This window comes from Humulus lupulus, chromosome 5 (assembly GCF_963169125.1).
Source record: "Humulus lupulus chromosome 5, drHumLupu1.1, whole genome shotgun sequence".
In the NCBI taxonomy this organism is placed as follows: domain Eukaryota; kingdom Viridiplantae; phylum Streptophyta; class Magnoliopsida; order Rosales; family Cannabaceae; genus Humulus; species Humulus lupulus.
In genome coordinates, this window is record NC_084797.1 from 209,176,206 (window position 1) to 209,193,694 (window position 17,489).

Genomic DNA, 17,489 nt, shown 5'->3' on the forward strand with positions numbered 1-17,489 from the left:
TATAGCTTTTTTAATAGTCCAATTCCGAGTTATATCGAGGAAGTTATGCTTAAAATACTTTCGGTCACTGCAGCAGAAGAAAACCGAAAAACGGGAAAACTTGCTACGGCCACGGCCAGCAAGGTCCCAGGCCGCGGCCGGAGCCCGATTTTCTGGAAAATACATTTTTCTAGTGGCCGCGGCCACCAAGAATCATTGGCCGCGGCCGACGATCGATTTTTTTCTTAAATTTCAAATTTTAAATGTAATTTTTGGGGGGCTATAAAAGAGATTAGGGTTAACTTTTATGAGAACTTTGGATTGCGATTTTTAGAGGCTAGAGCAGCAGAGGAGGAGGAAAAAACATCATCATCTATATTCTTCAATCTAGTTTTTCTTTCTTCTCAAAACTCTTTTATTTTCATTGAATATTTATGTTTATGAATATGAATATGATTATGGAGTAGTTTTCTTTATATTTAAGGGTTATTTCAAAACCCTAGACATGATATCTTGAATGCATTGATGAATTTTATTTCTTTTATTCCCTTATACTAAATTTCTTCTATTTTTCTATTTGAATGTCATGGATCTTGTAAAATCTTGTTTAGATGGCCACTAATTAAGGTTTTGCATTGTTCTACTATCATCTTAGGATTTCTATTCACCTAATAGTTTAGGGTTCTAAGTAAAGTGATAAACTGTAATTAAGGTATTGTGACGGGTATTTTAATTGTGATGAGAAATAGAACCTAGGTTAAATGAATTGCATGCTTAATGAATTTGTTGCCTAGATTAACCTGTTTCCACAAAGTGTAATGCTTTTACTAGGTTAAATAGATTGCATGTTAATGGGTTTATTGCTGGGTAAAAAGGGTTAATTAAGAGCGCTTAGCTTTAATTAATTATATTAGGAAAATTGGGATAATGGACTGCTTAAGTGTTATCTGCGGGGTTAATAGTTTAATTGGGAATAGGTAATATTATTCATCATTGTTGATAGATTGATTGTTGAAGGTGGAGAGTAATTCTTGACTATTTTTTTAATATCGTTATATCCTTAGTTAGTCAATCGTTGATATTTATTTGATTTTATGTTTTCAGCTATTAAAACTAAAACCCCTTTTTAATTTCAGTCTAATATTATTTTGAATAATAATTTGATCATAGTCCTCGTGGGTTCGACCCTTATTTACCACTATACTGAAGTAACTGGTGTAAGTGAAAAAAAATATATATTTAAATTTGATACGGCATACGACACGCATCAAATTTTTGGCGCCGTTGTCGGGGACTATTTTATTTAATTTGTTATTCATTTTTTTCTCTTTTTACTAACTTGGTCTATTAGTTGTGGTTGATGTTTTTAGGGCTTGCATTGAACTTGGTTTGAGACATGGAAAGGTACTATCAACACTGTTATGATCCTCAAATGAATAGATATGACTCCTATTCAAGCAATTACAATTCACAATGGGAGGAGTATTCTAATACTTTCTATGGTGGAAATCAATATATTGAGCCAAATTACTACTCTCAATCAGAATATAATGAGCTCACCCCACAATATTCAGATCCATCAATTGGAGATCTCATCAATGCATTGAATGCCAGCACTCTCCAACTTCAACAGATGTCAGAGCAGGCTTATGGGCCTTTTCCTCAACAACCTCCTACAGGAATGTCACAAGATCAGGAACCATCAATTTCAGATATGCTAAAAACCTTGGTGGCTTCAACTATGCAAACCCAAGTTATTCTTCAGAGTACAGAAGCGTCCCTCAAGAATTTGGAGAGTACTATGGGACAAATTGTTACATCATTGAATAATCTTGAGGTTGAGAATATTGGAGAATTACTCACAGAATTAGAGAGTAATCCAATAGAGAATGATGGTACCTTAACTCTTCAAAGTGGTCCACAACTTGACTTGCCACCTTATCCAGACATAACATTTGATTTACATGCCAAATCTTGCATGACCACAATGCATCATTTCGGACTCTCCAAAGATGATATATTAATGCAAAGACAGCTGCAATGCAGAACCTTCTCCTGAGCTTGCTGAAATATTTCGCTTTGGAAAACCAATGCAATAACTTAGAGAGCATCAAAACAGAGCTGAAACTGAAACTTACTGTATTAATGTACAAGAGGAAACAAGATAGAGATAATGAGTGGATTCAAAAATTGTAAAGTTAGATACATGGATATACGTTAGGCATATGGAGTGGAAGTCATATAGGGGTAGATAATCCATCAGAAATCCAATAGTGTAAATGATTGATTTTGAGCAATATAATGATTCTTATTCACCAAAAAAAAAAAAAAACATTTAATCTAATTCAAACTCAAGAAGTCAACAATTCAACCCCAGAAGCATCTTCTCCACCGGAGATCGAAACCTTCACGTCAGTTGGTTCATCATCACAGAACATGCTACACAAACCAACTGTCAGATCCTATGTCCTTATTCCTCCTTTTCCGAGCAGATTGACAAAATTTAAGAATGAGAAGGAAAATAAGATGATCCTTAAAATCAATATTTCGCTCCATACAACCATTAAGCAAGTACCACCATATGCTAAGCTTCCTAAGGAGTTGTCTACAAATAAAAGGAAGTTGAAAGGTGATAAAAAGATAAGTGTGGGGGAGAATGTTTCTGTTATTCTTCAAAGGAACTTGCTACCCAAATGTCAAGACCTTGGGATGTTTATAAATCCATACACTATCAGTAAAAGCAGGTTTGATCATTGTATGATAGATTTAGGAGCACCTATTGATTTAATGTCTTATTCTATTTTTGCTTCTTTAAATCTAGGGTTGTTAAAAGAAACTAGTGTTATTATTCGATTAGCTAATCACACTAATGCTTATCCCCTAAGGGTAGTTGAAGATGTTTTGGTGCAGGTTCAATTTGGTAGGCCATTCTGACTTATTAGAAGTACAAAGATGGATGTCAAAGTATGGGCACTTACAATGAAATTTAATGGTGAAGTTATACAGTTTGATATGTTGAATTCTATTGAGAAGTACAAAAAGAAGAAGGTTCTGTTAAAAGACCCAACATAAAGATCTTGACCACATCATTCAGTCGAGCTAATGACATTAAACAAAGCAAACTTGGGGGAGTTTTTCTTACCTTTATCTTTTTATTTTGCATTGATTTTTTTATTTAGTATATGCCTTCAGGACAATGCATAAATTAAGTGTGGGGGAAGGGAAAACTATGTGTTCAATTTTTATTTGTCATTTCTTTAGTTGTTATTTGTGTTTGTGTTGTTTAGTTGTTTATAGTGTCATTTTTTTTAAAAAAAAAAATTAGGTTGTTATAAGCATGGTTATGTTGAAAGTTGTCTGTCAATGATAAAACTTCTGATTGAGATAAGAATATGTTTAGGAAATTGATGAATTCTGCATGAATTGTGTGCTTAACTCTTGTCTAGTTGTTACTTAAGCTTGATCTTTAATTTTTATACATAATGTGTTCAATTAGATTTACTTTTTCACTATTGTTTGGAGATATTTATGCATGCTATCATCTATATATATATAGTCTCGACCACTCTAGAAACCATTGATTAATTGTTTGAGGCGAAATCCTAAGTACACATGATTAGGAAGATGATTAAGGCATATTCTTTGGATAGTTTGAGCCTTTCAAGCTTACCTATGAAATTGAATATCCTAGTTTCCCATTTTTGAGCCGTAATGACTAATTTTTTATCTTTTATAAGCCAATATCTAAACTTTTTGCAGCTTAAATTGTTATCCTTTTTGTGACCTATTACACCATAGTTTTATATGATTGTTTGATTTGATGGGTTGGATTATGGATTGTAAGAATGTGAAGTTGTATTGGTTTGTTGGATTATAATGTGAAAGTATATGATCTACTATTTCTTCCAATGCGTTGAATTGAAAATGAAAAAAAAAACAGAAAAAAATCTACATTGAGAAATATGAAAAAAAAAAAAGTATTGCAAAAGTATAAGTGTGGGGGAAGTAGTAAGATCAATGTGGAAAGAAAAAAATAGAAAGATTATGTATTTTCTTGAATTGTATGGGAAATTTGTGGGAAGATCTAGAGAATAGAAAAGAAAAAAATATAGGCTATGGTGTGATTTAAGCTTAAATATTCATTTTTCATCTACCTTTAACCTTAGCCTTACATTACAAGCTTTTAAAGACCTTTTGATTCTTGATTATGTGTGTTTACATTAGTGGAGAACAATTGGTTAATATCTATGGAGTTGATGTTTTTCAAGAAAATATCGTTATAGATGAGACTTTAAAACATATTATGGCATGTATAAATTGATTCGAATGATTGTGTTTTGGTAGGTTTAATTGTGCATAATCATAAATAGATCGATTTTAAGTGATGACTAGACGTTGAGTTGAAATTCTAAGGAATGTGGAATTCGAATTTTTACTATAACGTATTTGGTTGATCAATCTTTGGGACAACAAACGCTTTTGACAAAACCATTGTTTATGTTTTTATATGCTTATGTGTTTATATTTTGTTTTGTTTGCTCGAGGACGAGCAAATGTCAAGTATGGGGGAATTTGATAAGTACTGAATTTGTCTATTTTTAATTCATTATTCTTCTATTATTATACACTTGATTATTTATTTATATATGTTTAATTAGTTTATTTTGTGTTTTTAGTATTTTCAAGACATTTGGGTGAAAGTGAATGAATTTGGGATGTTTTACAAGCAATGGTTAAGCTCGGAATTACAAGTCTGACAGTTCACACTTAATTTTGATAACTTTCCAATACTGTTTTGGAAATATACCTAGAAATAAAAGTTTTAGATCTTTTTCTTAGCTTTCTGTTGCGAAATTTATAGCTATGCAAGTGCACACAGTCGCAATTCGTAATAAAAATGGTAAAAACCAAGTATCGTCCTCAAGGACTGATTTATCAATTACCAATCAATTAATCCTTTAATTCTATTTGATGAAACAATTATCAGAGATTTTAAACTAAGAAAAATACTAACGAAGCGCAATGAAGAATTAAACAAATTAACAAAGAAAATACAATTAGGACAATTATGATTCTCTATTTTTCCACCCTATTATTTCCTAATGCAAGCATCTATATCCCCTTCTCCCTATTCAAGAATAAGTTGCAACAACAATTCATAATCTGGTCAAGACTTACGAAATTCAATCTAAATAACAACTTCCTATATTTCTATGGTAAGTTGAGTCATGTAGAGGGCATTAGCCACGCAACTCAGAAAATACACAAATAATCTAGATACTTTCGTTCTAAATTAAATTTGCATCCAAACAATCAAAGCATATCAAATTTCACTTTTCAGATTTCAATTTGATTCATAAAATAGCAATTAGAGGTGATCAATCAATAATCGCACAATTAACATAGATTGCAAGGAATTGAAAGAGATGAAGAAGAATATCAATTTTGCATTAAACCATAACAAGGGTTTCCAAAAGATTCACATAAAAGCCCTAAAAGAAAATTTAGCCTAAAATATTCATTCTAGCCATATGATAGTTCAATTACAAACATGAAAATTAACAGAAAAAGATGAAAAACTCAGGGACGAATCCTCCAATATGGTGTTCTTACTCCAGCCGTCGTTATCCTCTTCAGCCCTCTTTCAGTCGCCTATATGATTCCAAAAAAAACCTACTAAAAGTTCCCTCTGGAAAAGACTGAATTGCCCATCAAAAATAGCCAGGTATATCAGAAATCGCGACCCCAGCGCTGTAGCGCTACCCTTGTAGCGCTGTAGCGCTAAAGTCAGAACCAAAATGGTGAAAAATCTGGGCACCAGCGCTGTAGCGCTAAAGTCAGTGCCGAGCCTCTTCAAGATTTCTTCCTAGCACTACGGCGCTCCCGAGGTAGCGCTTCTTACAGAACCACCAAAAGTCACAAATCCGTCTCGATTTCATTCCATTTTCGCTCCTTTCCAATATTTGCATCACTTAACATCAAAAACCCTGAAACAAGAACAAACGAGCATAAATCCGAAATAAAACAATCCTAACTAATGAAAAATAGCCTAAAAACTAGGACCATAAACGAGCCTAAAACTCGTTTATCAAACTCCCCCAAACTAAATCTTTACTCGCCCTCGAGTAAATCCTAAATTAAACTGACAAAACGAAACAAACACACAACGAACAAGCTAAACCATCATTACCATCTATACTGCTTTGTCAAAACTCATGAAATCTCAATTGCAATAACAATAACCAGAATTTCAGCTCAATTACCTTAGAGTCCAATTTGTAAAGTTCAATTAGGGAAATCAAAAATATATCATGAAAATGACTGCAACATTTGTACTCTATCATATATGCTCAACTCCTTCCAGATAATTCCATAAACCAAATTTTCAATATGCTTACATTACTTGACCTTCTCCACTAATGTCAATAACACGTGTTTTGAAATCAAAAGGACTTTCACAGGTTATAGCGTTAGGCTTAGGCAGGGGTAGATAAAATTGTCATTTGAGCTCAATCGTTACCATAAGCATACAACCTTAAAACCAGCCAAATTTTTCTTTAGCACCCCAAAAATCACCCTTTTATACAATTAGAGAGAGAGATTACAACACTTTTCATTTTCTTATATATATATATATATATTTTCTGAATCACACTCCCCCAAACTAAAGATTTTCTATATCTATATATAATCGAGGAGTGTGACAAAGTGATTCTTTTTTTTTTTTTTTCAAAGACTTCTCTCTCTCTTCTTTTGGGACAATCATACTACATTCCTTACTATTTTTCATTCCTCTTTCCCACAAATTATATGCTTATGATAACAAAGGAAAAGGAAAACAAAAATAATGACGTTAGGAAATTTAGGCTCAAATAGTATAATTAAGAACAAAAACCAAGTTTAAGGCTCAAAAAGGGTAACTAAGGATAATTAAATCAAGGTTGGCTTGAAAGGCACAATCGATCCAATAAAATTGCCTAAATCACTTTTCTAAACACATGTCATCAAGGATTTTGCCTCAAAGGCCAAACAATGCAAGTTCTATCAAATTCAAATTGTCATACCACCAACCCTAGTCAAACATATATAATAAACTCCAAAATGTTGCATTTTCAAAACATATTAAAAATTTTCCACAAAACCTTTAAATTAAACTCTAAACCAATTAAACCAAGCACACAGTTGAATTCAATTTCCTTTTTGTTGACTGCGTTTTTAGCCAACGACGTGAGAACGTCAAATACGACAAGCCTTCAAGAGAAATAAAAACGACAACAAACGGTATAAGCAAGAAAAATAAATAACACAGGAGATTTTTATAGTGGTTCAGCCCCGATTGTCGGTAATAGCCTAATCCACTTAGAGTTGTGATTTATAAATCTGTACTCAAGATCAATGAATTCCTAGGGTTTCAAAATAGATTTGGGGCAAAATTGAAATAGGTTGGAAAGGAAGGGAAGAAAGAAGGAAATAAGAGGAGGAATGAAGGAAATATGGAGGGTATGTGGGGAAATTTCTGGGAAAAGGGCTGCAATGGAAAGGCTATGGAGGTTATGGAGAGGATGGGAAGAAGAAAATAGGGAAGAAGAAAAAGAAAGAAGAGGAAATGAGGGAAAAAAAAATCGCACCTTGCTGATTTTTAAGAAACTTACTGGGCCGAGCGCTATAGCGCTATATGAGTAGCGATGTAGCGCTTATACGCGATTTGGGACTTCGCCTCTGGAACCAGCGCTATAGCGCTGGTATAACAGCGCTGTAGCGCTAACTAACCCCCGAAGTGCCTGTTCCTCTCTGAGAATAGCGCCATAGCGCTGCAAGTGTAGCGCTGTAGCGCTATGGCACCTGAAATCACCACATTTTTATATATTTTTTTTATTTTTGTATTTTTTTTATATATTTTTTTCTTTTTTTCATTTATTTATTTTTTTCACGATTTTCACGGTTCAAACAATTTATGAAAATAAAAATAACAACTAAATACAAAATCTCATCATTGTTCAAAACCAAATAAAATAACATAAAATAAATTTACAACTGAGAACTGCCTCCTCAAAGCGCTGTCGTTAACGTCATTTAGCCGGACGCTGGATCCTTCTTCAAAGAGAATTCAGAAGGAGGACAGACTTTGCTTGATCAAAAGTACCACCCAAGTAAGGTTTTAATCTCTGGCCACTGACTTTAAAGGAATCACCTAAATTGCTCCGAACTTCTACAGAACCATATGGAAAAGTTTGAACAACAGTGAATGGCCCTGACTATCTTGACTTCAATTTGCCAGGAAACAGTCGCAGTCTTGAATTGAACAGAAGTACCTACTGCCCTGGTTGGAACTCCTTTCTGATTAAGTTCTTGTCATGCCAAGCCTTTGTTCTTTCTTTATAAATCTTGGCATTCTCATAAGCCTCATTTCTGAACTCGTCAAGTTCATTCAGTTGCAACAGCCTTCGTTCACTAGCGGTATTCCAATCAAAATTCAACTTTTTCATAGCCCAGAATGCCATGTGCTCCAATTCAACTGGCAGATGACACGCTTTACCAAACACCAACCTGTAAGGAGACATGCCTATTGGTGTTTTGAATGCAGTTCTGTATGCCCAAATCGCATCATCTAACTTTTTCGACCAATTCTTCCTCGAATTGACAACGGTCTTCTCCAGGATGCTCTTGATTTCTCTGTTCGAAACTTCAGCTTGCCCATTTGATTGAGGATGGTAAGGCAAAGCTTTACGGTGATAAACTCCATAACGAGCCAGCAATGCATCCAGTTGCTTATTTACAAAGTGTTTCCCTTCATCACTAATCAGAGCTCGGGGAGTGCCAAATCTAGTAAAAATATGTTTCTGCAGAAAATTAAGCACAGTTTTACCGTCATTGGCTCTAGTTGCTGCAGCCTCCACCCATTTAGATACATAATCCACTGCCAATAAAATGTATTCATTGTTGTAAGATGGTGGAAAAGGCCCCATGAAATCGATGCCCCATACATCAAACAATTCCACCTCAAGAATCCCCTGTAAAGGCATTTCATTTCTCCTTGAGATAGTACCAGTTCGCTGACACCTATCACAGGATTTTACAAAAACATTGGCATCCTTGAATAATGAAGGCCAATAGAAACCACTTTGTAATACCTTGGCCGTTGTTCTTGATGCTCCAAAGTGCCCTCCACATTGTTGAGTATGACAGTGATTAAGAATGGACTGCATCTCTTCTTCAGGGACACACCTTCTGATAATCTGATCAACACAGCGCCTATAGAGAATAGGTTCCTCCCAATAGTAGTGTTTCACCTCAGAAAATAATTTCTTTAATTGCTGCTTTGACATTTCAGGAGGCACAATTTTTGCAACCAAGAAGTTCACTATGTCTGCAAACCAAGGGACAGCTAAAGTTTCACTTACCCCAAACAACTGCTCATCAGGAAAGTGATCATTGATTTGCACTGCTTTCTTATTTTCAGTCTCCTCCAACTCAAGTCTAGAGAGATGATCCGCCACCACATTCTCGCTGCCCTTCTTGTCACGAATCTCCAAGTCGAATTCTTGAAGCAAAAGAATCCATCTAATCAGGCGGGGCTTGGCATCTTTCTTTGCCATCAAATATTTAATGGTAGAGTGATCAGTGTAGACAATCACTTTGTTACCAATAAGATATGTTCGGAATTTATCACAAGCAAACACAATAGCTAGCAACTCTTTTTCTGTAGTAGCATAATTCAGCTGAGCATCATTTAGAGTCCGACTAGCATAGTAAATAGACTTGAATACCTTGTCAATCCGCTGTCCCAGAACTGCCCCCACTGCGTAATCACTGGCATCACACATCAACTCAAAAGGCAATTCCCAATTTGGAGCTATCACAATTGGAGCAGAAATAAGCTTTTCTTTCAAGAAATTGAACGCCCTCAAACATTCGTCATTAAAATCAAAGACAACTCCATTCATAAGCAGATTCGAGAGAGGCTTGGACACCTTTGAGAAATCTTTGATGAATCTTCGATAAAACCCAGCGTGACCAAGAAAACTTCTAACTCCTTTGACTAACACTGGTGGGGGTAGCTTTTCAATGGTAGAAATTTTTGCTTTATCTACCTCAATTCCCTCACTTGAAATTTTATGGCCAAGAACAATCCCCTCTTTCACCATAAAATGGCATTTCTCCCAATTCAAAACCAGATTTTCCATCTTACAACGACGCAGCACGTTCTCCAAGTGACCCAAACAGAGGTCGAATGATGAGCCAAAAACAGAGAAATCATCCATGAATATCTCAATACACCGGTCTACCATGTCTGAAAATATGGCCATCATGCACCGTTGAAATGTTGCAGGGGCATTGCATAGTCCAAATGGCATTCTCCTTAAAGCAAATGTGCCATAAGGACATGTAAAGGTTGTTTTCTCTTGATCCTCTGGTGCAATAGCGATCTGATGATACCCAGAGTACCCATCCAAGAAACAGTAGTAGCTATGGCCTGCCAATCTGTCAAGCATCTGATCAAGGAAAGGCAAAGGAAAATGATCCTTCCTTGTGGCCTTATTAAGCTTGCGGTAGTCTATACAAATCCGCCACCCCGTTACAGTTCTTGTTGGAATGAGCTCATTGTTCTCATTTTTCACCACGGTCATTCCACCCTTCTTAGGTACCACTTGCACAAGGCTCACCCATGCGCTATCAGAAATTGGGTAGATCACCCCAACATCCAACCATTTAAGAATCTGCTCCAATACTACTTCCTTCATAGCTGGATTGAGTCTTCTCTGGGCTTCTATGGATGGCTTGCTATTCTCCTCCAACAAAATTTTATGCATCACTGTCGATGGGCTGATTCCTCTAATATCTGCCAAGGTCCACCCAATGGCCAATTTATGCTCCCTTAGAACCCTCAACAGTTTCTCCAATTCTACATTTGACAGGTCAGCTGACACAATGACAGGTAAGGTTTCATTCTCTCCTAGGTAAGCATAGCGCAAGTGATCTGGGAGGACTTTTAATTCCAACTGCGGTGGCTGCTGAATGGAGGTTAGCAGTTTATCAATCGCATCTGCTAATTCTTGAAACTTCTTCCAATATGGTTGGAAGGAGTTTATCCAGTTTACACATTCTCTGATCTCAGCATCATCATCATCATCATCGCCCTCATCACCCAATAATACTGCCTCTAAGGCATCACTGCTCACCCTTCTCTTGGAGATTGCCTTTTCTATCACATCCACACTAAAGCAACTGTCACTAGCCACCAGATACTTCATAGACTTGAAGACATTAAAGACCACCTCACTCCTTGAACTCTAAGCTTAAGCTCTCCTTTGTGAACATCAATAAGAGCTTGGCCTGTGGCTAAAAATGGCCTACCAAGAATAATTGGGACATCTATGTCCTCCTCCATGTCTAAAACAATAAAGTCAGCTGGAAATATGAACTTATCCACCTTCACAAGAACATCCTCAATAATACCTCGTGGATGTGTTAACGATCGGTCTGCGAGCTGTAAAGTGACAGTTGTTGGTTTTGCCTCCCCCAAACCAAGTCTTTTAAACACAGATAAGGGCATCAGATTGATACTTGCCCCCAAATCACATAAGGCGTGCTTACACTCAAACTTGCCAATGGTGCAAGGTATAGTGAAACTCCCCGGATCTCTCAGCTTTTGGGGTAGCTTCCGTTGTAAAATCGCACTGCACTCTTCAGTGAGTGCTACAGTCTCATAGTCCTCCATTCTCCTTTTCTTTGACAGAATCTCCTTCATGAACTTAACATAACTGGGCATCTGCTCCAAGGCCTCAGCAAAAGGAATGTTTATGTGCAGCTTATTAAACACCTCAAGAAACTTAGAAAACTGTTTATCAAGTGTAGTCTTTCTAAGCCTCTGAGAGTATGGAACTCTAACTGGCTGCTCAATAACAACTGGCGGACTCTGTTCTGACTGTTGATGGTCTTCAGTAACCCTCTCTGAATCAGACTGTTCACCCATCTCTTTATTCTGAACCACTGCCTGTGGAGGTCTAGACTGCTCAGTTTGCTTTCCACTCCTCAGAGTAATTGCCTGAACTTGCTCCTTGGGGTTTACTTCAGTATTACTAGGCAAGTTTCCCTGGGGTCTGTTATTGAGCATATTGGCCAACTGCCCAACCTGTGTCTCAAGGTTTTGAATAGAGGATCTAGTCTCAGTCATAAATTGACTCTGAGTATTAGTAAGATTCAACAAGGAAACTTGCAGTTCATTAGGCCTCTCAGGTTGAGGCATTGATTGTTGAGGCCTAAACTGTTGTGATGATGAAGCTTGATTCATAGGTGGCTGAGGCATGTTATTCTGAAATTGGCCCTGAAACTGAGGTTGTTGGCCTTGATTATTCTTCAACGAAAAATTGGGGTGATTTCTCCACCCAGGATTGTAGTTGTTGGAGAATGGATTATTGAGCGGCCTTTGAAAGTTTCCCACCGCTTGAACTTGGGCATGATCCATTGAGGTGTTATTATTTATACAGATAGGGCACTGATCGACAGAATGAGCACCACCACACATTTCACACCTCATTGCCATCTGAACCGCATTAGCAGATACACTGCTCTGTTGTAACTGCTTTGTCAGAGAGGCTACTTGCGCTGTTAAAGCAGTGATTGCATCCAGCTCATGCACCCCAGCTACCTTCCTAACTCCAGATGATCTTTCCTCAGACCATTGATGGTTGTTTGTAGCCATGTCCTCTAGCAGCTCATAAGCTCCAATTGCGCTCTTGCTCATAAAAGTGCCACCTGCTGCAGCATCTATAATAGTTCTGGTTGTTGGACATAAACCATTGTAGAAATTCTGTACTAGCATCCACTGTTCAATGCCATGATGAGGACATCTTCTCAGGAGTTCCTTAAACCGTTCCCAAGCTTCATACAGTGACTCTCCGTCATTCTGGCAAAATTTATTTATCTCTCCCCTCAATTTAGCAGCCTTGGACGGAGGGAAGAATTTGGATAAGAATTTCTGAGCTAGATCTTGCCAGGTGACAATAGAGTTTGGCTGCATAGAGTTCAGCCAACTTTTAGCTCTGTCCCTTAGAGAAAATGGGAAGAGCCTAAGCTTGATTGCGTCATCGCTCACCCCATTATATTTGAAGGTTCCGCACAGCTCCAGAAAGTTGGACAAATGAGTGTGAGGATCTTCAGAGGGCAACCCATTGAATTGCACAGAGGACTGCACCATTTGTAAAATAGCAGGCTTGATTTCGAAGTTGTTGGCCTCTACAGCTGGTGGGCGTATACTATTTTGTACTCCCGTCAGAGTGGGTAGCACATAATCTCTCAGGCTCCTCTCAACATTGGTCTGAGCCTGAACCCCTTGTACAACTCCTGGATTTAGAACATTCCTGCCATCCCCGTCATTCTGTGCCATCTTCACAGAATTCTGGGCCTCTCTCTTGCTCTTTCTGATTTGATTGCAAGACTTTTCAATCTCGGGATTCAGAGGAACAAGTGTGGCTTTTCCTTTTCTGCCACGCATATACCAAAATTCACCTGAGATAGAAGAATTAGGCAACTAAACAGATTAGAAACAAGATAAATTAAAATCAAATTAGAATAAAAATTAATTAGACTAATATTGATAATTATTTTCAGTCCCCGGCAACAGCGCCAAAAACTTGTTGCGAAATTTATAGCTATGCAAGTGCACACAGTCGCAATTCGTAATAAAAATGGTAAAAACCAAGTATCATCCTCAAGGACTGATTTATCAATTACCAATCAATTAATCCTTTAATTCTATTTGATGAAACAATTATCAGAGATTTTAAAATAAGAAAAATACTAACGAAGCGCAATGAAGAATTAAACAAATTAACAAAGAAAATACAATTAGGACAATTATGATTCTCTATTTTTCCACCCTGTTATTTCCTAATGCAAGCATCTATATCCCCTTCTCCCTATTCAAGAATAAGTTGCAACAACAATTCATAATATGGTCAAGACTTACGAAATTCAATCTAAATGACAACTTCCTATATTTCTATGGTAAGTTGAGTCATGTAGAGGGCATTAGCCACGCAACTCAGAAAATACACAAATAATCTAGATACTTTCGTTCTAAATTAAATTTGCATCCAAACAATCAAAGCATATCAAATTTCACTTTTCAGATTTCAATTTGATTCATAAAATAGCAATTAGAGGTGATCAATCAATAATCGCACAATTAACATAGATTGCAAGGAATTGAAAGAGATGAAGAAGAATATCAATTTTGCATTAAACCATAACAAGGGTTTCCAAAAGATTCACATAAAAGCCCTAAAAGAAAATTTAGCCTAAAATATTCATTCTAGCCATATGATAGTTCAATTACAAACATGAAAATTAACAGAAAAAGATGAAAAACTCAAGGACGAATCCTCCAATATGGTGTTCTTACTCCAGCCGTCGTTATCCTCTTCAGCCTTCTTTTAGTCGCCTATATGATTCCAAAAAAAACCTACTAAAAGTTCCCTCTGGAAAAGACTGAATTGCCCATCAAAAATAGCCAGGTATATCAGAAATCGCGACCCCAGCGCTGTAGCGCTACCCTTGTAGCGCTGTAGCGCTAAAGTCAGAACCAAAATGGGGAAAAATCTGGGCACCAGCGCTGTAGCGCTAAAGTCAGTGTCGAGCCTCTTCAAGATTTCTTCCTAGCGCTACGGCGCTCCCGAGGTAGCGCTGTAGCGCTTCTTACAGAACCACCAAAAGTCACAAATCCGTCTCGATTTCATTCCATTTTCGCTCCTTTCCAATATTTGCATCATTTAACATCAAAAACCCTGAAACAAGAACAAACGAGCATAAATCCGAAATAAAGCAATCCTAACTAATGAAAAATAGCCTAAAAACTAGGACCATAAACAAGCCTAAAACTCGTTTATCACTTTCTATATCTTTTTTAATCGTCTAATTCCGAGTTATATTGAGGAAGTTATGCTTAAAATACTTTTGGTCATTGCAGCAGAAGAAAACCGAAAAACGGGAAAACTTGCTACGGCCACGGCCAGCAAGGTCCCAGGCCGCGGCCGGAGCCCGATTTTCTGGAAAATACATTTTTCTAGTGGCCACGGCCACCAAGAATCATTGGCCGCGGCCGACGATCGATTTTTTTCTTAAATTTCAAATTTTAAATGTAATTTTTGGGGGGCTATAAAAGGGATTAGGGTTAACTTTTATGAGAACTTTGGATTGCGATTTTTAAAGGCTAGAGCAGCAGAGGAGGAGGAAAAAACATCATCATCTATATTCTTCAATCTAGTTTTTCTTTCTTCTCAAAACTCTTTTATTTTCATTGAATATTTATGTTTATGAATATGAATATGATTATGGAGTAGTTTTCTTTATAGTTAAGGGTTATTTCAAAACCCTAGACATGATATCTTGAATGCATTGATGAATTTTATTTCTTTTATTCCCTTATATTAAATTGATTCTATTTTTCTATTTGAATGTCATAGATCTTGTAAAATCTTGTTTAGATGGCCACTAATTAAGGTTTTGCATTGTTCTACTATCATCTTAGGATTTCTATTCACCTAATAGTTTAGGATTCTAAGTAAAGTGATAAATTGTAATTAAGGTATTGTGACGGGTATTTTAATTGTGATGAGAAATAGAACCTAGGTTAAATGAATTGCATGCTTAATGAATTTATTGCCTAGATTAACCTGTTTCCACAAAGTGTAATGCTTTTACTAGGTTAAATAGATTGCATGATAATGGGTTTATTGCTGGGTAAAAAGGGTTAATTAAGAGCACTTAGCTTTAATTAATTATATTAGGGAAACTGGGATAATTGACTGCTTAAGTGTTATTTGCGGGGTTAATAGTTTAATTGGGAATAGGGAATATTATTCATCATTGTTGATAGATTGATTGTTGAAGGTGGAGAGTAATTCTTGACTATTTCTTTAATATCGTTATATCCTTAGTTAGTCAATCGTTGATATTTATTTCATTTTATGTTTTCAGCTATTAAAACTAAAACCCCTTTTTAATTTCAGTCTAATATTATTTTGAATAATAATTTGATCATAGTCCTCGTGGGTTCGACCCTTATTTACTGCTATACTGAAGTAGCTGGTGTAAGTGAAAAAAATATATATATTTAAATTTGATACGGCATATGACACGCATCAGGTCGCCTAAGATGCTCTCGACGGGGGTTGGGCTCGACAGAGGCTGTGGTTCGTTAGAGGTTGGGGATCGATGGGGTATGGGGCTCGATAAGGGTTGGGGTTCGACGGGGTTGGAGCTCGACAGGGGATGGGTTCGATGGAAAGTTGGGGTTTCTTATGTGAGAGAGAGAAACCGAGTGTATAGAGAGATGTAAAAAAAAGTTGGGTAGAAAAATGGGACGGATATTTTGGGTAGATGAGGAATGTGTAGCATCCAAATGAAATAGTTAATAATGGTGATATATTTTTTTTTTTTTGTAATAATAGATACTATTATGCATAAATAGTAAAATTGCCCATATATAATTACCCAAACACATGTGCATGTGAACTCCATATAGTAATTAACTAATGACGCATTATGAATCTTTCGATGGCGTCGGATTTTTAAATGAACAAATGGCCAAATGAGGATTTTTAAATGAACATATTGTATTAGCATGTCGACCAGGGTTCCTTTTCCGTTTCAAATATCTCGACTTATTGTCTCTTTTACTAAGTAATCACTTTTCTTTCTATATAATATGTTAGACTAAATTATATAATTGGGAACCACCGGAAAATGGTAGACTCTTTTGCATTTGGATTAATATATATATATATATATATGTGTGTGTGTGTGTGTGTAAGTACAGATTAGATACAGAACATGTGATGATCAAAATAGAAAATCGAAAATAAGATATGGTCTTCATCACTGGCTAATAATAAACTACGATCTAATGTATCTTTTTGAAGCATAATACAGTTGGGATATAGCTATATAGCCATGTTAATAATGTACTGTAATCTGGAAATTTATATATATATATACGTTGAATTTCAATTAATTAACGTTCAATAGTCAAAGTCAAGAGGTATATAATATAAATATAAATATATATATTCTGTTTTTTATATCATGTTAAACAATCAAGGTTCCTAACTCTCAATTAAGAATATTGGTTCCTCTATTTTTTTTAATAAAAAATATTCATTGATCCATTGAGAAAATGTCATAAGATAGATTTAGATTTTTTTTCCGGCAATACTTGTTAAATCTATCAAAAGAATTATTGAAAATAAGTTTTGAGGGATCATTAATATTATAGTTGTTGTTATATGAAAAATTATTGTTGTTAGTATAATACGTGCATTATTTTGAAAGAATAATTAAAACATCAGATGTAAAGTAAATAAATAGTTTATACTTTTTTAGATCTTGTATTTTGATAAATTATTTTTTGGACTTTATTTTTTGTAAAATGGTTCAAATAGAACCTTAAACCCGATTTTGGTTAAAGTTTTTTCAACTAAAATCATCACAAATAATTCACCAAACTAACA

General features: G+C 35.9%; 1 non-coding gene across 1 annotated transcript; it reads left to right on the forward strand.

Annotated features, from left to right (window-relative positions):
• Nucleotides 1-12,812: 12,812 nt before the first annotated feature.
• LOC133781072 (small nucleolar RNA R71) lies at nt 12,813-12,919 on the forward strand. The gene has a single exon (XR_009869868.1). It is a non-coding gene; the product is annotated as a small nucleolar RNA R71 (small nucleolar RNA).
• Nucleotides 12,920-17,489: the final 4,570 nt, after the last annotated feature.